This window comes from Mus caroli, chromosome 15 (assembly GCF_900094665.2).
Source record: "Mus caroli chromosome 15, CAROLI_EIJ_v1.1, whole genome shotgun sequence".
Taxonomy (NCBI): Eukaryota; Metazoa; Chordata; class Mammalia; order Rodentia; family Muridae; genus Mus; species Mus caroli.
In genome coordinates, this window is record NC_034584.1 from 13157092 (window position 1) to 13177650 (window position 20559).

Below are 20559 nucleotides of genomic sequence, written 5' to 3' on the forward strand. Positions count from 1 at the left end.
TTTTTTTCTTTTTAGCAGCAACAAAGCAATAAAGGTTGAAAGTTTTTTTTCAATCAGAATGAGTGAGTTTTTACTGTATTAGGGCTTGCTTATTGGAGATTGCTTATGAAAACTTTAACTCCATCAACTAAATGTTACATATATAAGTATATGTGTGTGTAAGTATGCATGAACACTTGTGGAGTTGATGAGACAGATACTTCAGAGAATCTGGCTATCTGTTCTGGCATATATGGGCACCCACACACATACACACAGTAACTATTAAAATAAAATCTTTAAAATAATATTTATAGTTATTTTAAATATTTATAATATTTATAGTTATAGCCAGTGTGTAAATTGCTTAAAATGAAAGCATTAGGACCAGAGTTGAACACCTATAGTCTGCATAGTAGGCAGACACAAAGATATATGTCTGAAATCTAAAGGCTGGTAGAGACAAAGAAAAGCTGACACCAAAGGCTCACTGAGCAGCATACTAATGAAAAATTAAAGTTAGGACTTCTGTCAGGGACACGATCTCTTGATGTAAGATGAAGAGTGATAAAAGAAGGTAGTGGAAGACACAGTGGCTTTCCATATATTACTGTCAGTGACACCAAAACATCCAACATGCATACACTCATACACACACACACACACAAACACACACACACACACACACACCTGGCAGCTCACTACTGTATTGATTGGAATGCTTAAGAATCAGGGATTAAAATACTATGGCAACAGTGATCAGAGCAGGTGCAAATGGAATTTCATTTTATACATTTAAATTAGAACCTTATCTCTTATTTAATAATTCTGATGATGAGTTGGTGTTTTCTAAACACCAAAAGAAATCATTATGTCTTAATTTGTTGCGTGGGAGTGTTCTATTTGATTTTATAGTTTTCTCCTTTTACATCTAACACTATGCCCCTTTCTAGCTTCCTTTGGTTTATCTGGTCAGTACCTGCTAAGTTGAATCACTTGCTTTCTGGATTTTAGTATCCATTTCAGGTAGATACAGGTTGTTTGAAATTTTCCTGATTATGCCAAGCTAGCTGGCCAGTGATCTTCTCTGGCTCCTCCAATTTCCACCTACTAACAGGAATATATGCACTGGACTTTCAGACACATATTACCATATCTGCCTTTTATTTTCGTTTTAGGAATATGAAATATAGTCCTCATATGACCAGTATTTAACTCATTAACACACTGAGTAGTCTTCTCAGCTTTGTTTGTTAAGTATGTACATAATTGTGTGCTTGTGTGTGTGTGTGAGAGAGAGAGACAGACAGAGACAGAAACAGAGAGTAAGAGGTAGAGAGACAGAGAGTAAGTGACAGAGAGGCAGGGATGGAGAGATAGAAGAAAAGGAGTGCGGAGGGACAGGGAAAAATGCAGGATAGATAGAGAAAATTNGAATGATATAANATTTCAGAAGTTGGTAAATTCTGGGTTCTGCAGTAGAAGAGAGAAGGCTNAATATTCAGAAAGACACAGTTCAAGTGAGAGTTCCTGCCTGAAGACCAGCATAAACTGATCCAAGAAAAATTGATTCAGATATGTTCTAGAAAGACAAAAATAAAGACTATGTGGGAATGTGGAAATAATCAAACAAAAATGTTTCTTTCTCTCTATGGTGAGCATCTTATTTTATTAAGGCTCTCAAAGCAGTAGACATAGTTCACTCACATTACAGAAGCAATCAGGTTTACTTGCTCTAACATTAACTGCAATCTTGTATTAAGATAACCTTCTATCAAAGGTTCAAACCATATTTGAACAAATACCCATTTCCCTCAGATCTGTTCAATATAAAGCAGAAAATTAGTCATGGAAAAAATAGTTAATTTTTACTGAAACAAACCATTTAATAGTCGTAAAAAGTCAAATTTAATGATTCTAATTATAGGTTTACTATTTCTATATTCTTTAGAACTTTGATAGTAGGCATCTATTTTAATGTTTCAATTAATAAATTGATATATGTTTAATGACCCAGTGTATTTTAACTAAAACTTAATTTATGTTTACTTATATTAAAATGAAGATTTTTTTCTAACATGCACAACAATAAACTATATTAGAGTTTCTGTATTAATGGAGGAGCTAGAGAAAGTACCCAAAAAGCTAAAGGGGTCTGCAACCCTATAGGTGGAACAACAATATGAACTAACCAGTACTCCCGGAGCTCGTGTCTCCAGCTGCATATGTATCAGAAGGTGGCCTAGTCGGCCATCAGTGGAAAGAGCGGACCCTGGGTCTTGCAAACTTTATAGGCCTCAGTACAGGGGAACGCCAGGGCTAAGAAGTGGAAGTGGGTGGGTAGGGGATTGGGGGGGGGGTTCTGGGGGACTTTTGGGATAGAATTGGGAATGTAAATTAAGAAAATACCTAATTAAAAAATAAATTAAAAAAAAAGAAGAAAGAATATGTGCCTACCTAACACCAATGACTAAAGTTTGGACAACATTTTGCAATAATAAATGCAGAGTAATCCATACTAACTGAATGAGTATGACAAATATGCATATGTACATTCATACATTATGTAATATAGATAGGCAATTTGTGTTTTCAGAAAACTGGCATTTTCTAATTTTGAGAATTAAAATGACAAATCTGATATATACAGAATTATATTTTCATGTTTAAAATATACTTCTATATTGTTTGGAAATATTAATAAGAAGGTATTGACTATGTACAGGCAGTCACTATGATTGCTTTTAATGATTTAGCTTGGGATGAAAATGCAATTTCTCCTTGTTAATAATCTAGAATGATCCTCTACAATCTAGTAAACATTGACTGTGTTTTTCATTTAAAATTATAGGTTTGAGTACTCTTGATAATATCAATTCAAATCTTAGTGCCTTGATTACTTTAATTCCAATACAATTTGACAACTTCAAGAACATTAAGATAAATGTTGATGTTGGAACAAAGAATCAAATAATCAAGAGAACTAATTTAAAATAGCAGGAGCTTGAAAAAGTATGTGCTGAATTCAATTTATATTTAATCTTTTGGAAGGACAAGCTATTTCTAGCTGTAAATAAATTCAAGATATAAAATAAAATTTATTCTTTAATTCTAGAAAGTAACATTCATGGCATAAGTAAGATATATAGACCATGGTAAGAAGACAGTGGCAGTAAGGAAAAGGAAGAGGCATAGAAAGCATAAACGAAAAGAGAAGGAAGGGGAAACAGGAAGAACAAAATGATTCAGGGGAGGAAGGAGACTATTGAAATAGAATGTTTATCAGCTCTGTGAAATGAGAAGACAGTAAAATAACAAGCAGGTAATGTTGCTGTGGTGATCATACACAAGTACAAAAGTCTGGGCTATGAAGCTGAGGCTGAAAGGACCAAGGAAGAAGACAAGGATCAGGTCTTGGACATGAGAGGAGAAGACTATACACCTACAAGCTCACATGTAAATAAGCTCCAGTAATGAAAGTCATTATCGTCATGATTTTATAATGGCATCTAAAGATTAACCATTGTCCTTATACCATATTTGGGTTCTTTTTTTTTTTTTTTTTTAAGCTGAGTAAGAATTTGGAGCACTGTCAAATGAGCAATATAATTACTAAATCTAGACAACAACATATTGTATTGTTTTGTTTTAGATTTATTTTTAATGTGTTTGAGTGTTCTACCTGCATGTATGTATGTACATAATATGTGTGTGTATCATTCATATATATACATATATATATATAAATGCTGTAAAATATAATGATTGGACATTTAAATTTCATATATACTTAAATATAAATTTAAATGTAAAGACTTTGTTATCTTAAGCCATCTATAAAAGTCACAGACATGCACTTAAGTTTCTTGGAGATGGGCGACCATTTTGCAAAGGCTGAGAAGAGAGAACTCTGAGAAGCAAGGTCACCAGAGACTTCATCCCAGGATTGCTTTTTTTTTTTTTTTTGGTTGCTTTTTGCTGATGGTTTGCCTCTTCTTGTCACTATTACATAGCCTAATGATTTCTGGGCATCAGCCCACGCGTTTGAGCAAATTTCCTGCAGATAAGGATGAACTTTCATAAATTAATGCTGTTTCGATGAAATAATGACTTTGTAGAACTCCCAATATGATTCAAATAATATTAAGAAGAATATATAAGGAGATGGTTTTCGCTGTTTTGCCAGAAAAAATGTAGTAAAATAAGAATCAAAAATACAATGTGCCCCCTCCTCATAGAAGTAGTAACTAAAGACTAGGTAATAAGGAATACAGTGAGCCGTCACAATTACAATAAGAAGAGAAATAGGCTTGGGATAAATATGGGATCAAGGAAAAACCTTCATTCTAGGTCAGGTCTAAGGATGATGCCACAGGTGTACACTATGATAAACCAAGGCCTGGTGAAACTGTTAGCTGTTGCTTTGAACTTATAATGTGCTTATAGAATGAAACACTACTTTGAACTTACTACTGACATCTTTCTGTAACTCCTCTTTCTTGAATAGAGAACTTTTTATCTAAAAGGTATAAAAGGCTGAATGCAAAGAAAGAAAAAAAAAAAAAGAAAAGTTGGGTGTAGCCACTTCGGTTATATCCAGAAAATGTGTGTTTGCTCTCCGTGTGACTCTTCTTTCTCCCTTCATTCCTCTTCTTTTCTCTCGGGATCATGAATAGTTAATAAACTCCAAGCCTAGCCTCTGGCCAGCGAGGGAACCCTAAAAGAGCAAGTACAGAACCCTAGCAATTAAGCCATTTTTTTTCTTAATCGCCTGCTGCTGAACAGTAAGAGTTAATTGCCAGAAGTCAGTAACTTTTAGCCATACACTAACAGAGAGCTAAGGAAAGAGAAAATTGACAAACAGTACCCAACTTTCACTTTAGCAATCACAACTTCAGACCCTACATCTACAGCTAGCCACCCATCTCTGCAGTCTCAGTCCACTTAAATTCAGGGAAGGTCTCTCACACTATGATAACTTAAAAAATGTTAAAAACTTTATATTTGTGTCCCCCCCCCACACACACACACACAAATGTGAGTTCATTGTCTCTTTCACCATTGTCCTTCAGAAATCCTTTGCTCTGGAACATGTTAAAATGATTTTTCTTGAGAATGTTGGTAGGTGACCATGACAAAACAACATCTGCATGTCACATGGAAGAAATGCTGCTCTGACCTAAAATAGGTTCTCAATTTGAAGACAAAAATGGGGTAGAGATTGTTCTCTATGGCATGTGCCCCTAAGGAAACCTTTGCTGTTTATGCTAAACTACGATTACATGTTAGAGGTAGTTAGGATTGGAATTGTTGAAATCATTGATCTATTATTTTTCTTTTAATCTTTATCTTTTCTTTCTTCCTTTTGTATGTGTGTGTGTGTCAGGAAGCTCTGGTTCAGAACTATGCCATTTCAATATACTCAGCTCTTCTCAGAATTCTGACTTCCTATGAATAATAATTCAGTTTTTTAAAAAAATAAAATGATCACTATTTTTTTTTAACAGTCCAGTCGTTTATCCCTTCCAGGTTTGCTCTCCAACAGTTCCTCATCCCATTCCTCCACCAACCCCTGCCCCCATCTCCAAGAGGATGTTCCCATGCCCCCACCCCACCGCTCCCTACCAGGCCACCCCACTACCTGAGGTCTCAATTCTCTCAAGGATATTAGAGTTTGTGGGAACATATAGATAATACTAAAAAAGTTATTGCAACATGTCAAATATCCAAAAACCTACATTTTCCTTGAAAAGTGGTATGTTTGACTATATTATATAAAATAGTTAAAGAATTTGTACAAATCTAACATTACCCTATGTATTTGAATTTTTCTCTAGATTATTTACAATTCCTGATACAATGTGAAGTTTTACAAATATTTGTCACATTTTTTATTGAGTGAAGTACTTTGTCTTAGTTAGGGTTTTACAGACACTATGACCAATTCAACTCTTAAAAAGACAGCAGATAATTGGGGCTGGCTTACAGATTCAAAGGTTCAGTCCGTTATCATCAAGGTGGGAAGCAGGACAGCAATTATGTAGGCAAGGTACAGTAGGAGCTGAGAGTTCTACATCTTCATCTGAAGACTGCTAGGAGAAGACTGTCTTAAAGTCCTTACCCACAGTGACACACCTACTTCAACAAGGCCTTACCTACTCCAGCAAGGGACACACTAATAATGCCACTCCCTAGGCCAAGCATATACAAACCATTACATACGTTAAAGTATATTTTCAGAATATATTATATGAAAAAAGTTTATTTTTAGTAGGCAAAATATGAATTTTCAGTTCCATATTCCTTAAATTTGACTCTGTGACACTGAAGACAAAAGAGTTGGACAGTATTTGACTAAGAAAATATATTTGATTTCAAAACTTAAATTACTTGTATTTAAGTATATACTGAATTGGCATATAGTAAACACAATATTTTCTTGTACATAAAATCACAATACATATACACACATGTTTATAGATATATATACATATCTATGGCACATACCTATTTGTTTTGGTGTTGGAAAAATAATGCATTTAAAATCAAAATTATATTTTATTTCAGTGTGTGTGTATGCAGGTGTGTGTGCATGCATAGGGTATATGATTGTGCTTGTGTACATATGTGAATGTGCTTACTGAGCTCAGGGACAAGCTTGACATCTCTCCACTGTTTTATTCACTTGGTGTTTGGAACAATATCTCATCTGGATTTGGAGCTTGCTGTTTTGGAGAGAATGATGCCCAGCCTGTACTAGAGATTCTTTTGTCTCTGTCTCCAGTACTGGGATAAAGGTGCTCAGAGCTGTGTGAATCATTTTGTGAGCTGATAGACCTATAGTCCCCATGTTTGTGTAGCAAGCTCTTTACCAACTGAGTCAACTCCCCAGCAATTTGAAGTTAGTTTTCTTAAAAAAAGATTATAAACTAACTTTTATATCAAAACCCTACACTTTCTATTTTAAGTATTCTAAAGATCAATATACTAATAACACCAGATTCTAGAAAAAAGTTGGGTGTTCAGTAAATTTGAGTAATTTGCAATTATTATTTAAATACATCTTTAAAGAAATAGCAGTTGAAGACACTTAAAAAAACAATTCATAAAGTTCAAGATTTTGTTAAAGTTTCAAGGCATTGACAATCACAGTCAGTGTTGTTAGTTTCATGTGATCATTTACTTTCTTGAACAAAAAATAAAGTGAGACATGGTAGCGAATGCTTGCATTTCCAGCAAGAAAGACTGAAACAGGTGAACCACCATAAGATTTCAGCCAGGCTGAGATGCACAGTAAGTCCAGGATGACAGAAGCTGCAAGAGATTTTGTAGTTCTCTGAAACAAAATAAAAGTCAAACAGAAGCAAAAATAGGTATTAAAAACAAATTTAGAAGAAATTTAATATATTTCTGCAAAACTTAAAGCCTTAAAATAAATAATTATAACCAAGAATTTGTTTTCTTTTTATGATAAAGAGGTATTGTCATTTTCATACCTTAAAAACTGATGTATTTAATTTTAAACATGAATTTTATTATCTCTCTATGGAGTAAGTAAAGAGGGCATTATATGTAACTCTACTTTTAATGAAAGTAATTGTCACTTGGCATGATAAAGGTTGACTTGGAAGCTTTAAACGTACAAAATAGTACATCTTGGAACAAATTTCACATGACAATTCTAAAAGAAGTTAAATTTTCAGTGTTGCTAATTGTTATTATCTCATTCCATGTAACAAGCAACATAAAAACCTTTTCCTCTTCCATTAAAAACTACACATGGCTAATGATGCAGATGTATGCTTATAGTGTCACCAAACTTCTGAATATTTGCAACATCTGCTTGGTTTTCTGTTTTATGCAACATCAGTTTTACTCTTCATTTAACTATAATATATGTACAGTTAAAAGTACTTGGTAAAAAGGCATATAACCTTATAGCTCATAAAAAAAAATCTCACTGAAATGCAAACCTTCACCCCTATCCCCCCAAACAAAACCCCAAAACAAAAACAAACAAGCAAACAAAAAGTAAATCAAGGGGTATGTGGTTGGTATTTAATAGAATTTCCTTTAAAAACATTTTATTAAATTAAATTAACATATATGTTTTGTTTAGAGAATCCTTAATTTTTCCCACATGTAGAAGTGTATCTGTATTTCTACTAATACTTTTGGGATTTCAGATCTTTTGTCTACATCCTTAATCCTCTACTTTACTTTGCATGATAAGAATTAAGATCTAGATTAAGTATTCTACATTAAGTATTCTGTATGTTTCCTTAACTTGATTTTTAAAGAAGTTTTCTTTCTTCTATTGTGGATCTTTGGTCTATTCATCAAACCTAAGATAGCTGGAGTTCTATAGAATTAATCTGAGATCTTGATTCTACTACTGATGCATGTGTGTATATCTGTGTTGGTACCACTTTGTTTTATCAGCACAGATTTGGGCTAGAAGTAGAAATCAGGTATGGTAACACTTCTAGGGATTTTGTTTCTGCTGAGGATATCTTTGGCTCCATGATATATTTCATACTTCCATAGGAAATTTTTTTTAATTTATTGTTCTCAGCATGCACATAAAGATGGTAAAAATATTGTACCTTTGATTATCTTAGTACATAAAGATTACAGTTTTCCTAGACATTACAATTTATTATAAACATAGAAAATTAGAAAAATATTATGAGAACATTCAAAAATATCAAACAATAATTTAACAATTAGAGGTCTGATAGAGGATAATAATAATGAAGAAAATGATATAAAAGAAGGATCTATTAACTCAAATATTTCAAACTCTAAAGTCAAAATATACAACTTAATTTATTCTTTCCTGATTACTTTTTCTAGTTTTGCATGAAGTGCAAACATGTGACACAAATCCCTGTAAGAAATTATGGACATGGTTAGTAATACTAACCAGTACCCCCGGAGCTCGTGTCTCTAGCTGTATGTAGCAGAAGATGGCCATCATTGGGAAGAGAGGTCCCTTGGTCTTGCAAACTTTATATGCCTCAATACAGGGGAACACCAGGGCCAAGAAGTGGGAGTAGGTGGATAGGGGAGTGTGCGGGGGAGGGTCTGGGGGACTTTTGGGATAGCATTTGAAATGTAAATGAAGAAAATACCTAATTAAAACAATAACAAAAAAACAAAAAAGAACCTTTTATTGAGCTCCATAAGTTTTGGTATGGGTCTCCATTTTCATTAAATTCTAAAGTCTTTCATTTCTTTCTTTATTTCTTCCTTGACTAAGTTATCATTAAGTAGAAGACTGTTCAGTTCCCATGTGTATATGTGTTTTCTGTTGTTTTTGTTGGAATTTAAGACCAGCCTTAGTCCGTGGTAATCTGATAGGGATCATGGGATTAATTCAATCTTCTAGTATCTGTTGAGGCCTGTTTTGTGACCAATTATATGGTCAATTTCAGAGAGGTACCATGGGGTACTGAAAAGAAAGTATATTCTTTTGCTTTAGGATAAAATGTTCTATAAATATGTGTTAGATCCATGTGGCTCATAACTTCTGTTAGTTTCACTGTGTCTCTATATAGTTTCTGTTTCCATGATCTGTCCATTGCTGAGAGTGGGGTATTGAAGTCTCCCACTATTATTGTGTTTGGTGTAATATTTGCTTTGAGCTTTAGTAAAGTTTCATTTATGAATGTGGCTGCCCTTGCATTTGGAGCATAGATATTCAGAATCTAGAGTTCATCTTGGTAGATTTATCATTTGACCAGTATGAAGTGTCCTTCCTTATCTTTTTTGATAACTTTGGGTTGAATGTCGACTTTATTTGACATTAGAATGGCTACTCCAGCTTGTTTCTTGGGATCATTTGCTTGGAAAATTGTATTCCAACCTTTAACTCAGAGGTAGTGTATTTCTTTGTCACTGAAGTGCATTTCCTGCATGTAGCAAAATGCTGAGTCATGTTTATGTATCTAGTCTTTTAGTCTATGTCTTTTTATTGTGGAATTGAATTCATTGATGTTAAGAGTTATTAAGGAAAAGTGATTGTTATTCCCTGTTATTTTCATTCATAAAGATGGCATTATATTTTTGTGCCTATCTTCCTTTGGGTTTGCAGAAAGACCATACCTAACCTCAAGGTGTATTATGATTTTTTTTTAAGTTTTTTATTAGGTATTTTCCTCATTTACATTTCCAATGCTATCCCAAAAGTCCCCCATACCCTCCCCCCACTCCCCTACTCACCCACTCCCACTTTTTGGCCCTGGCGTTCCCCTGTACTGGGGCATATAAAGTTTGCAAGTCCAATGGGCCTCTCTTTCCAGTGATGGCCGACTAGGCCATCTTTTGATACATATGCAGCTAGAGTCAAGAGCTCCAGGGTACTGGTTAGTTCATAATGTTGTTGCACCTATAGGGTTGCAGATCCCTTTAGCTCCTTGGGTACTTTCTCTAGCTCCTCCATTGGGGGCCCTGTGATCCATCCAAGCATTTTTAACAAATGGTGCTGGTCCAACTGGAGGTCAGCATATAGAAGAATTCAAATAGACCCATTCTTATCTCCTTCTGCAAAGCTCAATTCCAAGTGGATTAAGGACCTCCACATAAAACCAGATACACTGAAACTTACAGAGGAGAAATTGGGAAAAAGCCTCAAACATATGGGCACAAGGGAAACATTCCTGAACAGAACACCAATAGCTTGTGCTGTAGGATCAAAAATTGACAAATGGGACATCGTAAAATTGCAAAGCTTCTCTAAGGCAAAGAAAACTGTCAATAAGACAAAAAAGCAACCAACATCTTGGGAAAAGATCTTTACCAATTCTACATCCAATAGAGGGCTAATATCCAATATATACAAATAACTCAAGAAGCCAAACTCCAAAGAACCAAATAACCCTATTTAAAATGTACAGAGCTAAACAAAGAATTTTCTGTGAGGAATATCAAATGGCTGAGAAGCACCTAAAGAAATGTTCTATATCCTAGTCATTAGGGAATGCAAATCAAAAATACCCTGAGATTCCACCTCACACCAGTCAGAATAGTTAAAATAGAAAACTCAGTTGAAAGCAGATGCTGGCAAGGATGTGGAGAAAGAGGAACACTCCTCCATTGCTGGTGGGACAACCACTCTGGAAATTAGTTTGGCAGTTCCTCAGAAATTTAGACATAGTAAACTGAGGACAGAGCTATACCACTCCTGGGCATATGCCCAAAAGACACATAACAAGGGCACATGCTTCACAATGTACATAATAGCTTTATTTATAATAGCCAGAAGCTGGAAAGAACCCAGATGTTCTTCAACAGAGGAATGGATACAGAAAATGTGGTCCATTTACACAATGGAATACTACTCACCTATTAAAAATGATGAATTCATGAAATTCTTAGGCAAATGGATGGAACTAGAAAATATCATCCTGAGTGAGGTAAACCAATCATAGAACAACACACATGGTATGCATTCACTCATCAGTGGACACTATCTGAAAAGCTCCTAATATTCAGGATATGAGTCACAGACCACATAAAGCTAAGAAGAAGGAAAACCAATTTGTGAATGCTTCGGTCCTTCTTAGAAGAACAAAATACTCACAGAAGAAAATATGGAGATAAAGTGTAGTGCAATGACTTAAGGAAAGACCACCCAGAGACTGTCCCACCTGGGGATTCATCCCATATACAGCTAACAAACAAGACACTATTGTGGATGCCAAGAAGTGCATACTGAAAAGAGCCTTATATAGCTATCTCCTGAGAGGCCCTGCCAGAGCCTCACAAATACAAAGGGGGGTGTTAGCAGCCAACCATTGGACTGATTGCAGGGAGGAGTTAGAGAAGGGACTGAAGGAGTTGAAAAGGTTTGCAACCCGGCAAGGAGAAAGGCAATGTCAACCAACCAGACCCCCAAAACTCCCAGAGACTAAGCCATCAACAAAGGAGTGCACATGACTCCAGCTGTATATGTAGCAGAGGATATCCTTGTCATGCATCAGTGGTAGAAGAGGTCCTTGTTCCTATGAAGACTTGATAGATGCCCCAGTGTATGGGATTAAAGTGTGGGGAAGTAGGAGTGGGTGGGTGGGTGGAGGAACGCCCCCATAGAAGCAGGGGGAAGGAATATGTGATAGGCAGTTTCCAGGAGAGAGGCAAACTGGGAAAGGAGATAACATTTCAAATGTTAATAAAGAAAATATCAAGAAAAAGAAAAAGAATCCCTTCAAGGATCTATTATCATTTTAATGATAAATTACTTTGTGGAAGAAGAGAAGCATAAATAACCAGTCAGCATATTTATGACATTCTTTGTAGTCCTTCTAATATCAATGAGCATTATTATATTCTTTTAACATCACTTTTGTCACTGTTTTGAGTATTTATTTGTTTGTTTTGTTTTGTTTATTTTGAGGCAGCAACTTTTTATGATGGTCAAGTGTTCCACAAACCAATGACTCTAAGCCTGCAAAGTACTGAGATTGAAGGATTGTGGCATGTTAGGTGGCTTTTCTTTGAACATTTCTCATTTAGTGATAAAGATAAATGGTTACATTGAATTTAAATAACTATGGGGTGGCAAGAATTCTATTGAGTAATCTGGTTGAGGATTTTGAATCCAATTTAGGTAAGTAAGATAAGAGGAAATAGTTATTACAGTAACTTCAAATTTCAATCAAATAAAATCCCATCTAGTCTTAGACCTTCTAACCTTTGCAGAACTAATTCAAAATAAATTGTAATCCTAACTGTAAAATGCAAATCTATACTCATTCTTGAGTATAAAATAGGAAAACATAGGATTGGATATGATAATCCATTTTTAGGTAAACATTGGAAGATAAAATTCACAAAATAAATAATTGCCAAGCTGAACTTCATTAAAATGGAATGCATCTGTCCATTGAAAGAAAATGAGAGACAGTGGACAGAAGTACATCAAAACTTTTATCAAAAATATGAAAAGAAATATAATTCTACCACAAAAATAAATACTAACTAAATTTAAAATGGGACAAAATTTTATGGAAAGGTGACAAGTGTATATGTAATAATTAAATAAGCACAGTAAAACAAAGTAATACACATCTCATTTGGAAAATGCAAATGAAAACCAAAACAAAATATATTGTCTGTCTATGCAAAGGCCCATGGAATATACATTGAACTAAATGACACCAAGGTAGTTAGTACAAAAGCTGCCCTCCCTACTTCCTAGTGTGAATTGAAATGGGCAAAAAGCAAATTTAGCTGTATAATATAAAATGAAGCTAACTCATATTATACAAGTTAAGAATAACATTACTTTATATATACTTTATATTTACTACTTGATATTTCAAACAATTTGAAAATGTTTTATCCAAATAAAGTACATGTATATTTAGATAATATTTTTATATACAACCTAATTTGGAATGAAAATACTGTGGCTAGAGGCAACAGATTAAAACAATGGTGAATCTAGAGGAGGAGTTATTACAATGGCAACATTGATTGGATGATCTTAAAAGGATTTAAATAAGTCAAAGCATCTAAACTGTATAATATATACAAGGTATGACTCCAGATGTATAAATAATTGGAAGGAGAAGATGGTGAAGATTTGTAATTCTAGGTATTGAAATGGGGAAGCTGAGTTAAAAAGAATAAAGAGGGATCTTAAGTAAATACAATTATCTTGTGTGAATTATATTACAATAATTGTGTAAAATGATATAACATAAAAGCAATAAACAGTAATGATAATATAAAGTCTGAACTTTGGCTGGTCATGTAGACCAACTTGCTGTCTGCACATGAATTGAGGAGGGAGATGTTTTGAAAAAGAGGCTGGGCGAACTGGTGGGAAGGAATGGAGGTGGAAATAATCCAGACATATTGTATATATGATATAAGTATGAAAGATGAAAAAAATAAATTACTCTTAGCCTGGAAAATAATGAGAAAGAATACTTTGTAACAAAAACACCAAAGCAAGAAGTATATCTTGAAATTTAACTGAATACTTACTGTAGTATGCCACACTGAATCCCAAAGCAACGTTTTAAATCTAAGTCGTAATGCTATCTTCAGAACATGATCTAATTTACCAAGCATTAATATGGTTTTATACAAAAATAAAGTTAACATGTGCCAAATATTTTATTTAACACATTAGTGAATGAAAGAAAATAAGATGCTAAGATCAATTTAAGTGTCGGGAAGATGTTGTCATATAAATAAGAGAGATTCAAGAAAACTGTCATACTAAAATTATTGTGTTTGATGTAAGAATATATATATATATATTTATTCTTCACAGAATAATAAACTTGACAGGAGATATGTTCTCTCGGACAGAAAATATTTTCAACTCTATCAGACACGGATCTACAAGCAACCTCTGCACTTACAGTATTCTAAAATATTCAGTGAAAGCAGACCATGCATAGCATAACAGAATCCCTAGTAACTAATTTTACCAATTTTTAGGATATAGTTAATATTCATCATATATTGCAAACATTAGTTGAAGTATTTGACAGGTGTATGGGACAAATATGGTATTTTGTGTGTGTCTATGCATGGATATATATATCTATGTATATATATATATATATATATGTATGTATATTTGGTTTGTGTGCACATTCATAAGGAGACTAGAAATCAAACTCAGGTGTCACTTCTCAGGTGCTGTCTTTCTTATAGTTTGAGACAGGATCTTTCACTAAGCCGGAGGCTATTGAAGTCAGCAAGGAATTGCACAAGCCTCTTTTCTCCTTTTCTGCCCAGGGATTCCAAGAACACACCACAAAGTTTGACTTTTGCGGAGATTCTGGAGACAAAATATTCATGGTATGCGTACAAATACTAGTGAGCAAGTCATCTCCCTAGCACTAAATATTTTTTGTTAATTTTACAGCATTTCAGTTTTTATAGTCACATCTCTATGTATGAAGTCAGGCCAGTATAGATGTATGCATGATGCATGTGTGTGTGTGTGTGTGTGTGTGTGTGTGTGTGTGTATTTGTGCGTGTAAGGCCAGAACTCAAATTTAGCTGTTATTTCTTTGCAATAGCGTATCTTGATTTTGAAACAATGTCCTCTTAATTGCTTGGGCCTGTGTGCTACTATATTCATATTTTCTGAAGCTTATTAGGATTGAACCCAAGACTTCATGTTTTTGTGACAAAACTTACTGTCTTAGTAAATACTTTCAAACTCTATGTGTTTTTGTTTTAATAATAATTTTCTTAATCATGATTTTAAATTAAATGGTATGCATAATTAAGTTCAGTGTTATATTTGTGTGATGTATGCTAACCTAATTTTGTACATAAAAATTGTCCTGCCGGGCGTGGTGGCGCACGCCTTTAATCCCAGCACTCGGGAGGCAGAGGCAGGCGGATTTCTGAGTTCGAGGCCAGCCTGGTCTACAAAGTGANGAGGCAGAGGCAGGCGGATTTCTGAGTTCGAGGCCAGCCTGGTCTACAAAGTGAGCTCCAGGACAGCCAGGGCTATACAGAGAAACCCTGTCTCGTAAAAAAAAACCAAAAAAAAAAAAAAAAAAAAATTGTCCTAGTTTCGGTTTCACTACTGTGAACAAACACCATGACCAAAGCAACTCTTATAAAAGACATTTAATTGGAGCTAGATTACAGGTTAAGAGGTTTAGTTCATTATTATGAAAGCAGGAATCATGACAGCTTTAAGGCAGGCATGGTGCTGGAGGAGGTGAGTGTTATATCTTCATCCAGAGGAAGCCATATGTAGAATGTCCTAAGGCAGCTGGGAGGAGGTTCTAAAAGCCCACCTCCACAATGTCACACTTCCTCCAATAGACCATACCTCCAACAAGGCCTTTCCACCTAATAATGTCACTCCCTGGGCCAAGCATTTTTAAACCACAACATACCGCTCCCTAATCCCCATAGGCTCTTCATGAGTCGATAGAGGCCATACTTAAGCATAGCATAATGCAAAGTATGTTCAGTCCAACTTCCAATGTCCCATAGTCTATAACAGTATTAACAGTGTTAAAAGTCAAAAATTCAGTCTCTTCTGAGATTCATGTAATCTCTTAAAATGAAATCAAAAAGCAGATCACATACCTCCAATATCACAAGATATATATTACTATTCCAAAAAATATATTAAGGAAATTTTGAATAAAAGCAAGACCAAAAACCAGCTAGGCAAACTCTAAGCTCTGAATCTCCATGATGTTAAATTCGTTTTAGCTTTGCTGACTGCAACACAATCAATTCACTTGAGCTGCTTACACTCCCTGTTAACAACTTTCCTTGACAGCTAGCTATCCCACAGCTCTAATATTAGCAATGTCTTTAGGCCTCCAAGGCAACTTCAACTTTACAACTTCTCGTTCCAATGTCTGGAATCCACACACATCTTCTGGGCCTCTCAAAAGAGTTGTGTGACTTCTCCAACTCTGCCCTCTCTAGCACTCTAGGCTAAGGTTGACTCCACTCTACTGTTGCAGCTGTTCTTGGTGATCATCCGATGGTACTGGCATCACCAATACACTGGGGTATTCTGCTGTAACTATGTTTTACAAATAGCCTTTCATATGCTCTCTTCATGGTTCCAGCCTCAACTTCTTTGCATGACCCATTCAGTCCTGGGCCATCAACTGCAACTGAAGCTGCTCCTTCAGCAATAGCCTTTTCTGGCCTTTCAGAGTGCCAATACTCAGGTGTTCTTCAGGACCCCTTCATTCCTTGAAGTTGTTACCACCTGGGTGACTAAGGAACATTACTGAGTACCTCTGCTAGCATGAGGCACAACCTTGGTTATCTCTTAAACACAGCTTCTTTGTCCTATCAGAAAACAGTTTTCAGAAGATTTCACCTCAGTGATGCTGGTCTCTTTCTAATCACCACTAATTTCTTAGTTCCAGCTAAGCAACATAAATTGTCCCAGTAATCTCTTCTATTTTTGATTCTAAAGCCAGAGCCACATGGACAAATTGCCAAGTTCTCTTGCTTGTTGGGACTCAAATATGCCTCCTAGTTCTATTACATTATCACTACCTTTCTGTTTTCCAGCTCCTTCATTGCCTAAGCTTGATTGTCTTGGAACTTGCTCTGTAGATTGATCTTGAACACTGAGATCTTCATGACTCTCTCTCCTGAGTTCTGGGATTAAAGAGATGAACCTGCACACCTGGACCTAACCTTTTCTCTACTTGGCAGGCCTTAAACTCAGAGATCTGCTTGCCTTTGTCTCTTGGTATTAAAGGTGTGTATCACCAGGACTGGGTCTAAGGTTTTTATGGCTACTATTCCTCAAGATCCAGAACAAAAGCCTGTGTCTTCCAGCCTCAAAATCTGGATCACAGGTGTGCCCTCCGTTTCTGGATTGGACTTCATACCAGACTAAAAGTCCAAATCAAACAATAACCAGGTCATAATAATACTTAGATAAAACTCTCCCTTCTTTAACTGCAAAAGTATAAGTTTAGCTGTGTGGGATCACACAAGGTCATCACTCGATTAATTCTCTTTAATATTCTTTAGCACAGAATTTAGCTTCATTCCACTTCTGGTAACCTTACTCTTTGTACAATACATTTTGTATTTTTCCTTTCTATCATTGCTATTTTTCATTAAAATACTCTTCATAAACGTGAACTTTAGTAACCACACAACAGGATTTATACCAGGCTATTTTGCGACTTCCTTTGTCAAAGCAATTAATCTAAATCTCTTCACCTTGGCTTCAGGTAGATTCTTTGGACAATGGCAAAAAACAGTCACATTCATTATCAAAGTATCATAAAAAGTGTCTCTGGGCCACATACTAAAGGTCTTTTCTGAAACCTCTAGACCTAGGTTCTCAGAGTTCAAAACACACTGAGGAACTCTGTCTTCCATGATTCTACTAGTATGACCATTAAGCCCCAATAAAGCATTCAGCTGCTTTGCAAAGTCCCCAATCCCTGGATCTTGTGAAAGAACAGTAAATACTTTTAACTGCTAAGCCCTCTCTCCAACACCATATGTACGGTTCAAAATAGTTCTATGCACATGAAGTAGATAACTGTTTTCATGATTTTAAAAAAACAACATATATTACATTTTAATTGACTAGATTAAAAATATTTCTGTTTTTATTACTATACTTGTATTATGCTCACAAATATAATGACATTTTTAAGTTTAATTTTAAAAATAGTTCAATTTCATTTATTGAATTTTATATTTTGATATAGTAAAACTTCAAGACCATATTTTCTTTCAACAAATGGTTCATCCAGACAAAAACTGAACAGTGGAATTCTAGAACTTACTGGCATTAAAAACCAAATAACCTAACAGATATTTTCAGAACAAATTTCACCCAAATTCATAAAAGAAACATTTCTACATCATAAATCACATATTGACCCTCATGCTCTGATAGCAGGAGACTTTAATGCCCCAATATTAACAATAGACAGATCATCGAGACAAAAAGTACACAGAGAAATTCTGAAGCAAAACAAAGAACATAATAGGTATTTATAGAATGTTTCACCCAAGACAAAAAGAAAATATATATTTATCAGCACCTCCTAGATCTTCCTCCAATATTGATCACATATTTGGAAGCAAGGTAAGTTTCAACATATAAAAAAAAAACATTGTCTTTCAAAAACTATGAATTATTGTCTTGTGTATTTTGTGGGAATTGCATTGGATCTCTAGATTGCTTTTGGTACAATGGCCACTCTGATAATATTAATCCTATCAATCCAAGTCATGGGACATGTTTTCATCTTCTGATATATACTTAATATTTTTTCAAGAGATTTTTTTTTCATATACAGAAAAGACCAACAATGTATAAACTGGACCTCATGAACTGAGAAGCCCGTGTATGGCAAAAGATATATCATTTCGACAAAATGTCACTCTGCAAAATCAGAAAAGGATTTTACAAACTACAAAGTTATCAAAAGTATAATAGCCAAAAACCATAAATACCTAAAGAAATATTCAACAACCCATTCTTCATTAAAATGCAAATTAGACTATTTTAAAATTTTATTTTATACTTGTCAGAATGTCTAAGACCAATAAAATCATTGATATCAAAAGCTGGAGAGGATGTAGAATTTGAGGAACACTCATCCATTGCTGGTGGTAGTTCGAACTTATATGGCCATTATGAAAATTATAGATCCCTTTCAGTCTGCACCAGCACTGGGCCACATGGGAGCGGAGTCAGTAGACACCCCCAAGGTTCCTAGAGGACTCTCCATGCAATCTTACGATCACCAGTAAGTGGATCACAACTTCTGTTCCATTCCAATCTCCAGGGACATGAGACAGCATTAGGGAAGCAGAGAACCTGGCCAGACCAGGGTCACAACCTCCTTCCAGTCAGTGCCAGCACCAGGTGCCCTTCAGCACAGAGTCGGTGGACCACCCAAGGTCCCTAGAGGACAGCTTCTGAGGCAGACACCTTTTCAGGCTCCAGACATCCGGGCACCTTCCCTGCCAGAGGAGAGGTGTCTGGCCCGCCCAGGAGGGCTTTGCCAGAGCACCTGGGGGAGCTGTCTTCATTCCCAGATCCCTCCAAGACTAGTCTGCACAGGTGAGAGTGTGGACTACAGAAGCTAACAGCTTCGGGACAGGCTGAAGTGACCCAGCTTCTGGGACAAGCCCTGTTTCAGGCCTTCATCTTCTGCCAGGAGGCAGGTCCAAATGCCAGATATCTGTGCACCTTCCCTGCAAGAGGAGAACTTGCCAGCAGAGAGTGCTCTTACCACTAAAACTCAGGAGAGAGCTAGTCTCTCTGGTCTGCTGATAGAGGCTAACAGAATCACAAGAGGAACAAGATCTAACCAGAGACTGCTATAACAACTAACTCAAGAGATTACCAGATGGTGAAAGGCAAACATAAGAAACTTACTAACAGAAACCAAGACCATTCACCATCATCAGAACACAGCACTCCCACCTCACCCAGTCCTTGGCACCCCAACACACAGGAAAAGCTAGACTGGGATTTAAAAGCCTATCTCATGATGATAGTAGAAAACATCAAGAAGGACTTTAAACTCATTTAAAGAAATACAGGAGAACACTGCTAAAGAGTTACAAATCCTTAAAGAAAAACAGGAAAACACATCCAAACAGGAGATGGAAATGAACAAAACCATACCGAACAAAAAAGAGAAGCAGACACAATAAAGAAAACACAAAGTGAGGGAATGCTGGAGATAGAAACCCTAGGAAACAAATCTGGAACCATAAAAGGGAGCATCAACAACAGAATACAAAAGATGGAAGAGAGAATCTCATGTGCAGAAGTGTCCTTACAGAATCATCATCATGACAATCAAAGAAAATGGAAAATGCAAAAAAGATCCTAACTCAAAACATCCAGGAAATCCAGGACACAGTGAGAAGACCAGACCTACAGAAAATAGGAGTTGATGAGAATGAAGATTTTCAACTTAAAGGGCCAGCAAATATATTCAACAAAATTATAGAAGAAAACTTCCCAAACCTAAAGAAAGAGATGCCCATGAATATACAAGAAGCCTACAGAACTCCAAATAGACTGGACCAGAAAAGAAATTCCTCCTGACACATAATAATCAG